The sequence below is a fragment of the Lolium rigidum genome, chromosome 4 (genome assembly GCF_022539505.1).
Source record: "Lolium rigidum isolate FL_2022 chromosome 4, APGP_CSIRO_Lrig_0.1, whole genome shotgun sequence".
NCBI lineage: Eukaryota > Viridiplantae > Streptophyta > Magnoliopsida > Poales > Poaceae > Lolium > Lolium rigidum.
Genome location: NC_061511.1, coordinates 23,261,883 through 23,279,566, shown reverse-complemented (window position 1 = coordinate 23,279,566; position 17,684 = coordinate 23,261,883). Strand labels below are relative to the sequence as shown.

General features: G+C 39.6%; 1 pseudogene; it reads left to right on the top strand.

The window, feature by feature from the left end:
* The first annotated feature begins 719 nt into the window (after nucleotides 1–719).
* LOC124646761 lies at nucleotides 720–11,459 on the top strand (annotated as a pseudogene).
* The last annotated feature ends 6,225 nt before the right edge of the window (nucleotides 11,460–17,684 follow it).

The window sequence follows — 17,684 nt, the reverse complement described above, 5'->3', positions numbered from 1 at the left end:
CTTTACCCGGAATTTGGGTGGATTATTAGAGCTTGAACCAATACAAGTTTTCCCCGATAGTTTGATAATTAGGTAACTGATTTTGCTATTTCTCAGCCGCTTGCGAATTTCTTAGTTTTCACTGTACGGAAAAGTTACGCCCGAGTTCAAGCTTGGACAGTCATATTACGCATTGCATTATTGAGCACTTGTTGATAATTTTTCGTAGCTCTACTCCTGAGATTTTTATATGCATAATTGTCATGTCGCCTTCAGGTACAGGCCAACCAATAAATAAGTTAAGATGCACTACTTTGAAGGAAGTGTCAGAAGGACTTGGAAACATTCATTGAATTAGGAGCTAACTTACACAATTTCGCTCTCACTGATAGCAATATCTGCTAGTTGTTGCTATTTCTGGACTTCAGCAGTCTCACTATACATGTGCTTAATCTTTTTTTCTACTTCAACAAATTTGAGCCAGTACAAATAGTACAATGGAGGTCAGATTAGTGTCGATAGTTGGTACAATGGAAGTCTAGTTAATGCCGATAGTTGGCAACAGGGGCATTAAGTAGGCAAGAATCTTTGATTAATCCCGTTGGTGTTGTCACTCCCTTGAATATGAATACTACCCATATGCTGATATATACCCCTCTTATTGTGATATATATACCCCTCCTATTGCTACGGATGCTAGGCAGCCAGCCAGACAGTGATCAGGAGGAATAACAAGCACCATGGCGCCTGGAAGCTTTGTTGATTGGAGGGGAAACACCATCAATAAAAACATTCATGGCGGAGTCAGAGCAGCATCGTTTTTGCATGGTAAGTCACTATACACCGAATCCTAGTTTCCATCCATACTTACATATACTTTGGGCATGCAATATCTTACTGTTTCCCATTTTCAAGCTTCTGTTCTGAGTTCAAAATATTGAACCATTTTTGTATGTATATCCCCTTGGCAGTTCTAACTGTGGTTACCAACGTGGTTAAAATCCCAAACCTGCTGAATCTGGTCACTTACCTCCGTGTAACAATGCATATGGGGGTCTCCGGCTCTGCAACTACGGCCACTAATTTTTTTGGTGCCACGTCTGGATTTGGACTGATAGGAGCTTTCCTCTCTGACTCCTACATTGCTCGCTCTAGAACTATGCTCCTCTTTGGTCCATTTATGTTTCTGGTAATTGCATCTTCCTCTGTTCAGTTATGTTTATGATCAAGAAAACTATTATTTTGTTGCTTACATCTTCTCTTGCTTTTTGTAATGATAAGCTATGCCAACAATAGAGAGCTGCAATAAAGCCTATATTAATATTTTTTAAGCAAAAGCATCTGTTATTTAAAGAATTGAATGTTAAGTCCTACTACTGTCTGTGACTGAGCACCCTCAGATAGGTGCTAAAACAGATTACACAATTTCTCCAAAATCTATTATATACTAAAAGCAAAATAAGGGTGTTTTTAGAGGCACCAGTTAATCCACATATGCTGGTGATTTTAATCTTAACATCTAAGATTAAAGGATAACAAGTATTATGTACAACTATATGTGTGTACAGAATTAACCCATGGCACGTCTAAAATTTAATGGGTAAGATATAAGAATCGTCAGCGTTAAAATAAGTACCAACTATGCTGGTACATAACGACATGGTTCGTGGAAAATGTGGTTCCAAGCATTGAAACGTACGACAGCAGAACTCAATTTGAAGCAAAAATTGCTATCCTTAACAGAAGATTGCTTAATCTTTCTGTTTGTCCATAAATTTCTTGGAAGACCAAAGATCGACTAATCCTTTTCTTCCTTGCATGCTTCACAATCTTCAGGGTATCAACATGAAAAAAAACGAATTTGAAATCTGTCGGATGATTTGTTTGACCAGATATTCCCACCGTCTGAAAAAAGTCTCAACTTTGTCTAGATTTACACGTAGCTACACACTAAAATATACTACACAAAAAAGCAAGACACTAAAATATATCTAGATACATGCGTATCTTAAGATAGTTAAGATATCTTATTATGGAAAAAGGGAGTATTTCCGATGCAGCGCACTAATAAAATGTATGATGTTGATAAAATTTTCTATACATGTCAAGAAAAAAAACCTCATGTGTAAATCTGTCCGATGTTAATACCTCATGCATGTACCATTTTGAATGAAAAAAAGGATCTAAAAGAAGGTTATTAATTTGAATTCTGTCTCTCTCTCTCTTCGTAAATTACTTGAAGACAAAAAGAAATCTACCCGTATCTCTTCCTTGCGTAGTTACAAGTGCATGATCGGACAAACTCAAATGCATTAGAGTGTAAAAAAAGCTTTCTGATCTATAGAAATAGTAGCGAGAATGATCGGTCGACTCCAGTTTTTTGTGTGATGCAATTTAGTGGCGATAAATATCTAAATAAAATTTAAATATTTAAATATCAACGAATATAACGGATGATCCAAAATATAACCTATAAAACTCATAGCCGTGGTGAAAAACTCATATGTGGCAAGAGTAGGACCTAAGATTTCGGGAGGTACGGTGTCCAAGGGCATACTGCTCGCATGACATACCAACAAAGTTATCGAATTCATCGAACTACAAAGGTATAAGCGAAGAAAAGTACTAAAAGATTACAAAAATAAATTCATTTATCTATACTACAAATATAAACTAATATATCAAATAATCATAAAATACATGAAATTTAAATTAATCTCACATGTTATGAAAAAACATAATAGACTTCACTTCACATAGTAGAATCATACACTACTCCAAGCTTGACTAACAAATTCACCGATGCGGACTACGGATATATTTTATTATTATGAAATGGTAGGAAGGAAACTGTATATAGGCTCTAAATTTATAATGATTTATACGTACATATGAATATCAATGAATATGTAAAATGTTAAAAACAATGACATGCAAAATTTTGAAATCTACCTCAAAATTTTGAATAATCATATGAGACATGGAAATTAAAATGTTGGACCCTAAAATTGTTGGAGGCGCGGTTGCCAGGGATACACATCTCGCAACTCGTACTGCCAATTTTTATCAAACCCTCAAAACTAACAAGAAAAGGGTGAGAAAATTATGAATAGGCCCTAAAAAAATTATTTGTATGCAATACAAACATATATGACTATCTCCAAAAGTTAAACTAAGCACAAAGGTTAAAATACATATGCTAGATTGATTTCAAAAGGTAGGACCACCGGCCATATGATCATTGTATGGACAGTGGCAAGGGATACCGTGCTTGCAATATAGATTAGCAAATTCAAAGAATTGTCAAAGTAAAAAAAGCCGACACACGGGATTCGCTGGCTCCATCAATTACCACGTGACAAAAGTAGATCCATAGGATAATATCAAAACCTCAGCGGAGCCAATTGGTCTTGATTCCATACGACACCATCTCAACCATTACGACATTCTTATGAATAAAATACTAAGTAACCTAAGATTACTATACTACACCCAAGGAGATAGATGTGTGTCTCCATTGCTTGCATAATCTTATTGTTGAAGGTGAAGGGAACCATACGTTAATTGGGATATGTTCGTCACCAAAAAAGGGAAATGACACAGAGGAGGTTCGAGGAAGAATTCCAGATTCTAAGGGGCATCTAGGATACTTAATAGATGATTTATTTGGACATGTATTAACTAAAAGAATCAAAACGAACATAATAAAATTAACATTCTTACAAACCCTTGAAATTATTTATGCTTATATCAAACATCAGGTATGCCTAAAAACTCAAGATTAATTATATTGACTGAAAATACGTAATATCATCATGTTAAATAAAGAGGATGCCCTCGCATTTGCGAGGGCCACTGTGCTAGTTCATCTTAAATTTGATTTTATTTTGTTATAATTTCTCGTAATAGTGGTGTGGTCTCACTAACATTGAGGAAAAATGTTATCTGCTTAGCGGATTAGTTTTCCATAGCTGAAATTGATGCCTGTACAAAGTTATATGGGTTGAGGTGAGCATGGACTTTACATATTATCTATCTATCTATCTATCTATTCTATTCTATTATATACTAAAAGCAAAATATAGATGTCTAAAATAGAAACACCACGTTAATCCACATAAGCTATATACTAAAAGCAAAATATAGATGTCTAAAATAGAAACACCACGTTAATCCACATAAGCTAGAAATAAATATACCATTGATTTTACTGCCAACGGTTATGATTTAATAGAACTAAGGGTTACGTAAAATTATGGACACGTGCCTTGTTTAGATCTAATATAAACGTACGACAGGAAAAAAAATGTATTAGAAACGAACCAAGCTAGTATAGACATTCGGTATAGCACCGGACCAAACAAACATGGAAAGTGATCGGTGCAGATCAGGAATTAATGCACGTCTGCTTTTAGGCGTGACCAAACCGTGGCTAGGATTCTAATCCAACCTGATGCGTGCGCTTCCTAAAAAAATTATGTGTGCACTAATCTTTCTCTTTAAAACACCGACCTTCACCGATCAAAGAAGTATTTTATTTAAAAATATAAAAAACGATAATATTATTACATTGACCGACCAGATAACTCCATCATATCAAAGCGAAAACTGATCAGTGCGCCTAGGCAGTAGAGAGTCCCTTTTTTCAAAAAAATCAAAATCGTACTTCTGACTCTTAAAAAAATTGGCCGAGAAAGATATGTCTAGATATATGCATCCAGAATATACACAAGAAATTTCGTTTGAAAATACATTGTATTTTCGAAAATACAGCAAGGAAGATTTTTAATAAAACTAACATATATTAGTTCTATATAATTTCTCAAAACAGAACGAGTTTTATACTGAAAATTCGTACGAATATACGGATCATGCATAAATATTAATAAAAAATTTGTTTTTAAAATTTATGAAACTCAATAGTACAATTTTCATTTTTTTTTCAAAAAGAGGGCAACCGTGTGCCTGGGTACACCAATCCACGTCCATATCAAAGTCGCTACATAATATGTCTAACATGTAAGATAAAAAAATTATGTCCTGACAAGTTTCGTTGTCACTTATTTGTGTATTTAGGTATGCTCTAGCATGTTGATATTATAAAACTGTCTATCCATCAATCCATGTCAATCCAAAAATTAGCAATTGTGTTATTTAGGCAACATAAAACAAATCATTGAGATGTATAGATTAAAATAAAGGGATAAGATTTTAATCATGGACGAGGGAATAACAACAGCTGTCACACCACTATTATGTCCACAGCTCCTGTGCACCTATAAAAGCGAAGCTAGCAATCTTTTTGCGCCATCCAGCAATCATCGAGACACCCTGAGTACATACCATGAAAAATTCTTCAGTTGCGTTTTCTTGCATGCTCCCGTGGCGTGGTGTGACCGTGTTTTTATGGCGATCGACTGTACGGCGAGACACCCAGGTACCTATGATGGAATTTTCTTTTGTTGCGTTTGCTTGCATGTTCCAGCGGCGGTGGCCAAGATGCAGGCTAGCTTAGTACATTGCCCCAAACCTCCGACCATCCAGATGTGAAAGGTGAGTGTCCAAGAGTAGAGTCTCAAGGAAAAAAGTTCCTAGGGACGCCCATGCCGTACGAGTCGTGTAGCAGCAACGTTCGTGTCTATTTCAATTCAACAAGCCCGAACGGAAGCACTTCTAGAATAGTGCCAATAAGCATCCATATCCATACTCGATGAATTTTTTTGTTAGTTAAATATACATAAGAATTATACCAGGATTTAAGTATAATTTTTTTATGATCTAATAAAAATCCATACATTTGAAGAGATAAAGTTTAGCATACCAGATATTTTTGGCTCATCACACACAAAGTGAGAGATTCCAAGCCTCATATAAAATTTTATTTTTTCTTTTAATAAAGTAAAAAAATTAATTCTTAGAATTGACAACAAGAACTAACAATCACTAGATCAACATATTTATTAGCTTCTATATATTTGTTCCACTATAATTAGGACATACCTGGCTAGCTATTAGGCTGGACCATGGTTTGTATAAACTAGAGAATTTTCTTTTCAGAACTGAAAGATGAGAGTCACCATCTCCATGCAACTGATAGTTGACACACATGCATATCCTGGCTGTTGCGTCCTATAGCACGCTCCTGATTTTAGATAGAAAGAAAAACAAAGCTTGGTTCTTGTAATGATCTTAAGTGTAGTAATTAGTTTCTGAAGCAAAGTAAGGGCCAAGGGTTTACTGGATAATTATTGGCCCATTGGAGACTCAAACTAGGATTAATATGATCATGTACTTGATTTCATGGAGCTTCATATTTTGTGGTTATTATGATTCTACCCTCACTATTATGATAAGATATGGGCACGTAAGATACTAACTTAGCATAAAATGGCAATTAATTGGCACATGTTGAGGCCCAAAAAATATTTCATTATTATACTTTGTTATTTCATAATAACATGGTAATATTTAACATAAAATAAGGATATAATTTATATGTCTAAAATATTGTGGATTTTCTTTGCAATGGAGGGGTTGAATGAGAAAAATACATGCAAATATAATTAACACTTTTGGTTAAACTAAAAGTGATGCGCTTGCATTTGCGAGGGCCACCTTGCTAGTTATATACTAAAAGCAAAAAACAGAGATCTAAAATAGAGACTCGAGGTTAATCCACATTATCAGAATTATTTTAGCTCTTAGATCTATAATTTAATGGCTAAGATTTAATAAATTTAACATGTACGAGCTTATGTTTTGTGAACATACATGATATGTCAAGTTTGATACGGATATGCACCATCCCAAGAAACAAAACTAACACTAGTAAAAAACAGGTCTTTCGTCATGCCCCATTTCTCACGGCCGTGTCACGGGCCGGGACTAAAGATCTAGCCACGTCGCTCCGAAAACGCTCAAACGTACAGCACCCATTGGTCCCGATTCGTTAGACGGAAAGATTTAAGCAGGCCATAAAAAATACGTGTGGTTCATCCCCTAAAAGAAACGTGTGGTTCATGGTTAAGGAAACCCCGTTCATTATTACGTAAAAAAGGGAATAGAAGAGCGGGGTCGCTTGCTCCAGAAAAAAAAAATTGTGGTTCATCGTTAAGGAAACAATATCCAATATTACGTCAAAAGAAAAAGGAAATAGAGGGACGGGGCGCCCCTCGCTTGGTGCCATGCATCCGTGCGTCCACAACCACAGGCAGTTTTCCTTTTCCTAGCCCCACTTTTTCTTTCTAGACAAATACAAATTCGTGCCAAACTTTTTTTGGGAACACCAGGAGATGATAGGCGGAACGAGGGACGATCGAGGGAGCAGCGAACGATGGCCAAGGAGCACGAGCTCGACGCGCCGACGCCTAGGGATAATTGGAGGCCGTTGGTTTTTAACAACATTGGTTGTTGTTAGCAGCACCGGACGGGGAGCACCACCGGACAGTCCAAGACTCTAGCCACTCTAGGCCAACGTTAGCTAGCGTGAGCACCACCGCCTCACCCTAGGCTTCTATGCTCACTGGCCGACTGACGCACCCAAGATTTATGAGGTGAGCGCAAGCTCGAGGCGAACATTGTATATGTCCGCCTCCGCCCCACCTGCTTAGAGACCGACGACCCAGTTCGCCGTCCCCGTGGCGAGCGCAAGAAGGTAAGTCGACACTTCCAAGCAAGTGACCCTATTGTCCTGCTCGAACTGCGCTACAAAGTAAGTAGGGAGAGTCACGGTTGAGTATTGTTTCTCTTCCGTTAGGTTCATTGCGGAACTAGACGCACGGGCAGGCGGAGAAATTAGATCCATCCACTATCATCAGTTACGGTGTGAGGCCGTGTTATGGAAGGCGCTAGTAACAAAAGCACGCACATGCTCAATTAAATCTCATATCCATGGCCACGGATACAAGCTGCAAACACTGGCAATGCAAGCCACGACTTTGTTTTTTATCGAATAGAAAAATAATACGAGTATGGATAAAGTTCTCTATGTGGGCCCTCTTTGCGTTGTACAATGCCTCCCGTGTGATACTTCCAAATGATCCTGCTACAATCTGGAAGCTACATACCGATCTAGCCGTGACACCAGATGTTAACTGCGAAAAGCACACGAGGTTGTGTTTTGGGATGCGCCGGTAACAGAAGCACGCACAGTTAAACCTCATATCGATACATGGCCAACGATACAAGCTGCAAACCCTGGCAATGGAAAAAGAAAAATATGGAGGTCTAAAATAGAGACTCGAGGTTGATTCACATCATTAGAATTATTTTCGCTCTTAGATCTATAATTTAATGGCCAAGATTTAACATTTACATCATTCATACTCATAATACATCCTTTAGTTGCAATGCAAATTTAGTTACATGTACTAACCAAACATTACCATGTGCATATGGTCATGGGATTTTCTGTTTTAATAGTGATCGATATTAATTATTCACACATAGATTAAAGATGATTAATGATGTTTCCTGCACAAATACTATTTTTATTTAACATAATATTTGGTGGTGACATTAGAACCAGGTTACTTCAATTACATGGACTTTTTCAAGCGTTGCTCTCACATTTGCGAGGACCACTGTGCTAGTTAATAAAACAACGCTTTGCCTCTAGCATATGGAGCAAATGCTAAAACTTAGAGCTGCCTTTTATAAATAAATAAAAATACTCAACCAACAGGCAGTAGCACATGTGTCATTTCTATTTAGAAGAACAACCTTGAGGCACCAATGGGAGGCCAGACCTCAAACTCATGTGAGCTGAGCGAGCACACAGGAGGCTATCTAACTGAGTGGTGCCAGTTCATAAGAGCTGCCTTACAACTTGTCGTGTTTATCAGATGCAATGATCATGAAGCCACAGTCATCGAGCAAATTTGGCATTCCAGGTCAAGCCGTTTCTAATATGGAAGCTCTGCTGCACTGATCTCTAGCCAATTCTTGACAAGTTGGAAGATAAACTTGTGGGATGGTGTGCCGGCATAACTAGAGACTTGAACCCAAGGCCTATGGACATAAAGAGGGCAAGCAAAATTTTTTTTGCAAAAGCCAAGACTTGAACCCAAGACTCTGCTCTGATATTTACTCCATTTTTATATACAAGGCCACTTTATTTTTTGAGGCAAACTTTGATTTATAATTAGGTCAACCAAATATAAGTTGCATGTCATTCAAAACTATATCATCGGATGCAGATTTCAGTGAAGTTTTCAATGGTATATTTTTAGATGACATATAACTTACATTTGGTTGATTAAATCATTAGCCAAAGGGTGACACGACAAACATGTGGCCTTGTATTCATGAATGGAGGGAGTACCATATTTAAGTTTCATGTCCAAACTTAAAGATAGCCAGAAAGAGGGCAAGCATATTTTTCTTCTAAATTGCGAAATCCGAGATTTGAACCCAATAGTTGTGCTCTGATACCATTTTAAGTTCCATGAACCAACCAGTAGAACCAGAAGTCCAAACTGATGGATAAGGTCGGGCAGACCACATATGCTTCAACACTTCTAATACAAAATAGCACCACACTTTGGTGGGTGTTGGAGAAATAGAACTTGTCATATTTTAATAAAACTCAATCCCTGACATTACTTACTCTGACATATCCTTGACCATAAAATCCACTTAATGTGGATATGTAGGGTTATCTTTTGGTGTAAAGTGCTACTATTAGCATCTCCTTATTTGTCCTATCCTATAGAGCCTTTCGTTGACACCCTTCACGGTGTTAGATGTAAAGTGTTATCAATTATTGTACACAATAGTTTTCTCAGCTTCTAAAATTCTTTCTAAGGATGTCATGTCCATGATTTCAAACAGTTTAGATTGTGGCGTCAAGATCTTAATCAAATGTACTCTGGCTCACACAGCTGTTTTATGGACATTTTATAGGGATATGGATTGCTCGCACTACAAGCGTACCTTCCCTCACTCCATCCACCACCTTGCAACATTGAAGCAGAGCTAAACAACTGCAAAGAGGTCCATGGATGGAATGCTACCTTATTATACACAGCCTTGTATATGACTGCATTTGGTGATGGTTTTATTGGTGTTTGCTTGCCATCCCTCGGAGCAGACCAATTTGACCATGAAGATCCCTCTGAGTCCCGCAAACAGTCCAGCTTCTTTAATTGGTATAGCTGTGGAATCTCCTTTGGCGGGTCTGTAGGGATTATTCTCATAGTGTGGCTCGAGAACTACAAAGGGTGGGATATCGGACTTGGGGTGTGTTCAATCCTAATTCTGTTTGGATTGCTCATTGTTGCTGCTGGTCTCCCTTTCTACCGCAACCATGTACCAGAAGGAAGCCCTCTAACTCGAATATTGCAGGTTTTGATTTACATAAGATACCATCCCAATTCTCAGTAAATGTGTTCGAAACACTGGGTGACTACAATCTTGTCTCCCCAGGTTCTTGTGGTTGCATTCAGGAACAGGAAGCTTGAACTTCCTGAGAAACAGGAAGAAGCGCATGAAAGCTGTACTGGGACAAGGACAGGTTCTGTTGGCGCACTCTCTCAAGCAAGTAGTCTGAAGTAAGATTCAGTAAGAATATGATTTTCTGATTTCTGTGGACTACTTATCAAGTTGGCATAGAAATTAGATAATAGAGTTTTAGTCATGTTCGCTATTATAAACACTTTCATGCATCTTGCCAGATTCCTCAACAAAGCTTGCATCAACTGTGGCAATAATGGAGCCTGGTCAGTTTGCAGCGCGACGAAGGTGGAGGAGACCAAGATTGTGTTGCGTGTGCTCCCTCTGTTCATCAGCTCCATGGTTGGTTATATATCGAATGTTATCCTCTTCACATTCACTGTGCAGCAAGGTGGCATGACGAACACCAGGCTCGGCAAGATCCATGTTCCCCCAGCGACACTCTTTATCATCCCCAACACATTCCAGATGATAATGCTTGCTGTCTATGACCAGTTCATTGTGCCATTCTTGCGTAGACGCACAGGCTATGTTGGTGGCATCACTCATTTGCAACGCATTGGTATAGGCTTCGCCTCCATGTTACTTGCGTCGGTAATCGCAGCAATTGTTGAGAGGAAGAGAAAGGAAGCCGTGGTGCAGATGTCCCCGTTCCGGCTTGCACCTCAGGTTGTCCCGCTTGGCGTGTCGGATGTGACGTCATTCACCGGGCTTCGGAGTTCTTCAATAGTGAGGCTCCACGTGGCATGAAGTCTATTGCCACCGCATTGTTCCGGTGTGTGCTGGGGGTCGCATCATTGATGGCCACATTGCTGGTGGAAATTGTGAACTGGGCTACAAGGCATGGTCACCAGGGAGGCTGGCTCGAGGGTACAAGTTTGGACAACAGCCATCTTGACCTGTTCTATTGGGTTGTGGCTATTGTCGCATTGCTTGGCTTCTTCAACTACATGTACTGGGCCAAGAAGTATGTCTACCAGCACAATCCACGCATTGTTGAGACCTCTGCTGATCGGGATTCGCTTTGAGATATTGCATATCCATCGTTTTTATTTCAGAAAAAAGGAGAAGAATGTCTGATTCACCAGGACATGGATTATTCCAGTTTGCAGAGCAATGTGTAAGCCTGTACGAACGTTCTGTTGTGACATGTTTATTGGTTGGTTCAGTATTTGATAGTCCATTTGTAAAATTGCCAAAAGAAATGGCTTTTGCCATAGCACTTTCTAACCTGGATAGTTCCTTGCAAAGTACATCCAAGGGAAAATTTGTTACATGTCTGAACGTCGAGTTGTCATCCTGTCATATTTAAGCAATGGTCACTCCTAAAAGAAGTGTATATCATTCATCTTCAGTACTCAGCTTCAAAATATTTACTAAGGTAGCTACTAACCGTGTGTCTGATGTGGCATACAAGGTAGTGAAACCATCCCAGACTGCTTTCATGCCGGGTAGACATATTCTAAAAGGAGTAGTTGTATTACATGAAACGATCCATGAATTACATACTAAGAAGCTGGATGGAGTCCTTTTTAAGATCGATTTTGAGAAGGCGTATGATAAGGTGAAGTGGCCTTTCCTCCAGCAGGTACTTCGGATGAAGGGGTTTGATAACATTTGGTGTGACCGTATTAGAAGTTTCGTAGAGAGGGGTAGTGTGGGGATTAAGGTCAATGATAATGTGGGACATAATTTTCAGACACGCAAAGGTTTGAGGCAGGGGGACCCGCTATCACCTATTCTTTTTAACATTGTCGCCGATATGCTGGCTATTTTGATAGCTCGGGCTAAAGAGGAGGGTTAAGTTGGAAGCCTTATTCCACACTTAGTCGACGGAGGGGTATCTATTTTGCAGTACGCTGACGATACTATCTTATTTATGTAACATGATTTAGCTAAGGTTGTTAATATGAAACTCGTTCTTTGTATCTTTGAATAATTATCTGGTCTTAAAATTAATTTCCATAAGAGTGAGTTGTTTTACTTTGGTAAAGCTACAAAATTGGAACATCAATATAAAAATATCGTTGGGTGTACATCTGGGACTTTACCTTTCCGATATCTAGGGATTCCCATTCATTACCGGCGACTTCGCAATTCTGAATGGAATCCGATGGAGAATCGTTTTGCCTCAAAGTTAGGATGCTGGAAGGGCAAGATGTTGTTTTATGGGGATCGTCCGGTGCTTGTAAATTCTGTACTTACAAGCTTACCAATGTTTATGCAATCATTCCTAGAAATTCCTAAAGGCGTGCGTAAGAGACTTGATTATTATCGTTCCCGCTTTTTTTGGCAAGAGGAGGATGATAAGAAGAAATATAGATTACCTAGATGGAATATAGTATGTAGACCTAAGGATCAAGGGGGTTTGGGAATTGAGGTGCTTGAACTGAAAAACATGTGCCTATTAAGTAAATGGTTTTTTTAAATTGTTACATGAAGAAGGGATGTGGCAACAACTGCTTCATAATAAGTATATCAAAAACAAAACATTGGCTCAGGTAGAGGTGAACCTACAGATTCACCGTTTTGGAAGGGACATATGCGGGTTAAGCCAGAGTTTTTTAAAAGAGGGAGGTTCAAGGTTGGCAATGGGACGACGGTACGGTTTTGGGAGGATACTTGGCTTGGCGACTACCCTCTAGCTGTACAATATCCGTCGTTATATAATATTGTCCAACGGAAGAATGAGTTGGTTTCTACGGTATTGGCACACCCACCGCTGAATATTGGTTTTAGAAGAACTCTCAGTGAGTATAAATACAATTTATGGTTACACTTATGCCAGCGGCTTATGTCTATTAACTTATCTTATGAACCTGACATTTTTGTTTGGAACCTAAATGATTATGGTTTATTTACTGTTAAATCCATGTACCTTAATCTTATGAATGGTCATACTAGATTTTTGCGGAAATATCTTTGGAAGATTAAGATTCCTCTAAAAATTAAGATTTTTATGTGATTTCTAAATAATAGAGTGTTGCTCACTAAGGATAATTTGGCGAAGAGAAAATGGACAGGTTGTCAACAATGTTGTTTTTGCAACACTAATGAAACTGTTGACCATCTGTTTCTTCATTGTCCTTTTGCAAAAATTGTGTGGCGCATGATATTTTTTACATATAATATTACACCCTCTTCCAATGTAACTAATATGTTTGGTAATTGGCTAAATGGAGTGAATAAGAAGGATAAAGTGTATATTCGAATTGGTGTTTCAGCAATTTGTTGGTCGATTTGGACTAGTCGAAATGATATTATCTTTCATAAACAAAAAGGGAACAAAATTTTTGCAGGTTATTCTTCGTGCGGCGCATTGGTTACAACAATGGGCATACTTGCTCCCGGCGGACCAGCGGAATACCATGGTTACTGAATGCAACCGGCTCCTGAAGGTCACTCAGGACTGCTATTTCCAGACTACTGGATAGCGACACATTAGCAGAATTCTAGATGGATAGTTCTTTGTCTACCATTCATCTATTTTTGTTTCGTTTCGATATTTTTTTAGATTGCTTGGTCTGCGAGACTATCTTTATGTAATAAGTACTTGACGTTGACGTTTTATTTAATAAATGGTTGTGTGCATCGATTGATGCAGAGGCCGGGGCTATGCTCCCATATCTAAAAAAAAAAAAAAAATCAGTAATGCACATCGCAGGTTCGCTTTCTTTACTCCCGCAGTTCATTTGCTTAGCTTATTCTATACTCAGCCATACCCCGCAAGTGCGAAATGTCCCTGTTCTGGCTTGCACCTCAGGTTTTCCTGCTTGGCGTGTCAGATCTGAACTGCGAGTTGATAATTACATATATAAATTCGAATCTCCTCTTTGTTTCGGAAACTGGATCATGGCTTCTGGCTTGGGAGTTGAGGCAGGCACACGTAGCATATATGTCACCTAGGGCCGTGGTTGCTCCCCACGGCCTTGTCGCCGGACGCCTCCACAGGGGCGGCGCCACTACTCGTCGAGCGCAGCTTCAAATGGCAACCGGCATGGCAATAGTACCACAATAACCCCACTGGCTACAGCACAGGTCTGGTGGGCAGTTGTTCTGCATGGCGTTTTGACTCCCCAAGTTCAATATCTAACAAACAAATAATCTAATGATGTGTGAGTAGTGTTACACAATATTGGTACCATTTGATTCATATTCAATAGCACTTTCAAGATTGTGAATTTGTTACTATTTCCAAAATACAGTACAACAAAATTAGTGGCAAAGATGAGGGAAATCTGTAAAATGTCTAAAAAAGCAGAGAGAGAGAGAGAGACCAAAAATGAAATGAGAAAATAAAAGGCACTCGCAACCTCTGCAACCTCGTTCTTAACCCGCTGAGCTAGCTCAGTCGCCAAGGCTTCCTTTGCCTTCAAACACTCGCCACCCCTCTTCTTTCCAGATGTCATAGCAGGCAAGTTTTAAACAAGTACTTTGAAACCAGAATCCAAACAATAATTGAATTAATTACAACATTACAAAGTTAGAGAAATTACATGTTTATTTTTTTTCGAAATGGGGGAAATATCGCCCTTTTTTATTAGATTATATGAACACATTATACATTCTCTTTACAATATTCCACAATAAATAAATAAATAAAGGAGAAATTACAATTTACAAAACAGAAAACAGAAACCTAATCTAAAAACCCTAGCTAGTGTTTTCTTCCCATCTTCATCTTCTCTTTCTTTGCTCTTGAACACACCTGCATATAATCTGGACCGCCTCGAGCTCGTGGCTCGGCCGGCTCGGCTCGGGCCAGCCCGAAAGCTCGCTGTTTTTTCTGTTGTATGTGCACGGTCACCACGACAGAGGTCATGCCGCTCGCGTTCCCAAGCAATCTACAACTCTGTATGACAAATTATTGCGCCACACCATGTCAATCACAGTTTGAAACTCGAGTGTGGTGTTAGATAGACTAAATGATCAACTTATATATGTAATTATCCTATCGGAACAAGGTGTTCGGGCGGAATTCTTTTTGTCTTCCAAACACACACAGCCATACCCCGCAAGTGCAAATTCCCTTGAGTTGCCGTTGAAGTCATGCAAGACTGCAAAACAGCGTCGTTTGGTGGCAACGCACTCACCAGCGTCGCCTCGGACTGCAGTTCTGCATTGCACCGGTGCCAGGGAAGATGGGCCCACTCGTCAGTATCATAGCATGTTAGGCTCGCGAGCTGCACTGAGCTAGACCGAGGTATTGAAAAGCTCGGGCCGAGCCCAATTTTCCGACTCGTTGGCCAAACGAGCCAGCTCGAGCCAAGCTCAATTTGAGCGAGCTAAAGTGTGGCTCGCACCGAGCCTGGACCGAGCCAGCTCGTGTCCAGCCTTGCACCTGCACATAGCAAAAACAAGCAAACAAGTGGAAATGCCAAAGTGGCATTCAAAATTAAGTGCAAAACCAAGATAAGCATTAATATACCGAGCTGATACTATCTAGAGGAATTCCAGCGCACCTGGAGAATGATCAGCCTGGCCCCCATCGAGTTGCAAAGAGGCGTTCCAGACTCCATCACATGGATTGTCACGAAGGATGGTCAGTACTTAGCAAAATCGGCCTACCTTATTCAGTTCGAGGGCCGCGCACGTTCATCGCTGAAGATGGACGTGTGGCGAACCTGGGCGCTGCCAAAACTCAATTCTTCGCGTGGCTTCTCTTCCATGATCGTTTGTGGTGCGATGGCTGTCTTCAACGACGCGAGTGGCCCAATAGATACTTCTGTCCGCTTTGCATGCGCAGCCTCGAGACATTGGTGCATCTAATGATTGAGTGCCCCTTCGCTAAGCAGATTTGGCACACGTTGGCGGCTTGGCAAAACTGCGAGGGGCTGACCACCGCTTTGCAGATCGAACCTTGATCCATCTCCGCGTTCAGAAAGAGTTAGATGGAGGCCACGACGGCAGAACACAAAAAGGGTGTGGGCTCGCTTGCTGACGAGAGCGCAATAGTCTGGTTTGCAGATATCTGGCTGCATCAAGGACGAGGCCCAGGGGTAGGCGTTCGCCGGTGCCAAGGCTTTGCGCAAGCTGCTCTGGGAACTTCCTTGAAACGCTTTGTCCCCTGTTTCCTCTTTTTTATTTCCTTTACACTTTCTTTTCTTATTATTCCTAGCCTTAGGCCACTCTGTAAGTTGTCTGCTATCTGCTAATATATGGAACCAACTGTTGCTGGACCTTTCGGGAAAAAAAAAGATACTATCTAGCTTAGGATCTCAGTAACCTCAAGCACACACACATGTCACATGTCACACAGCCAAGCAGCTGCTAAAAATTGAACTTGGACAGCCAACCAAGCCATCCATCGACCAACATTATCAAAAGTCCATTACCAGAAGCAATAGCACCAGAAAATCATCCACACATACCACTATATTCTCTTAATTTTCCCTTGGTTGCAAACTGGCTAGACGTAGAATTATAGAAGCATCGATGGTTTTATACACTACCTGAATTTTTTTTATCAGTGACGAGCGTGTTTTCCCACTGCTGACGGTAGGCCAACGTCACGAGTATACATCCACTGGTAATGTTACAGTAACGGGTATTTAAAATGTTGCCGAAAACACGTATTCGTGACTACCAATTTAAGAAAACAAGCGTCATAGGTAGGCGTCCAATTGACGAGGCGGGGATTCATAGTAAAGTACTACTGACAGCTACATAACAAAATGATAGTCAGCAAAAGACAAATTTAGCGAGGATTGGAACAAAATTAGCGTCAATTCTAGATATTCGGTGACGTGCTTATTGTTTCATCAACAGCCAGATTTGAAGGTATTAGTAACACACCATCAAAATCTTCATTGACGATGAGAATTATCAGGTGGTCACCGGTAGCGTGTGGCCAACGGCGTATGTATTGTTGGCTGTGACATTTATATTAGGTGTCGTCTGTCACTTTTGTTGTGATACCAGTGACAGAATTAATCAGTCGTTGGTGCTTTATTTATCAGAATTAAATAAAGGAATTAAAAATCCATGCTAGCTAGCTGCTTGATATATAATAATAAATATTATCGTATTAATATAATCCATCATGCTTCGCAGGTCAATTTACAGGAATACAACAATTGATTGTCGTAATAATACAATTCAGGTTGGCCTAAAGTACAGATACACTCAAATTCTCACAATCGGTTTCTAGCACGCATAAATATTCTCGGTTTCTAGCACGCATAAATATTCTGAATACAGTAACTACATCTTGTGCAACATATTCCGTGACGTACAAGTATCACCTCTTTTGA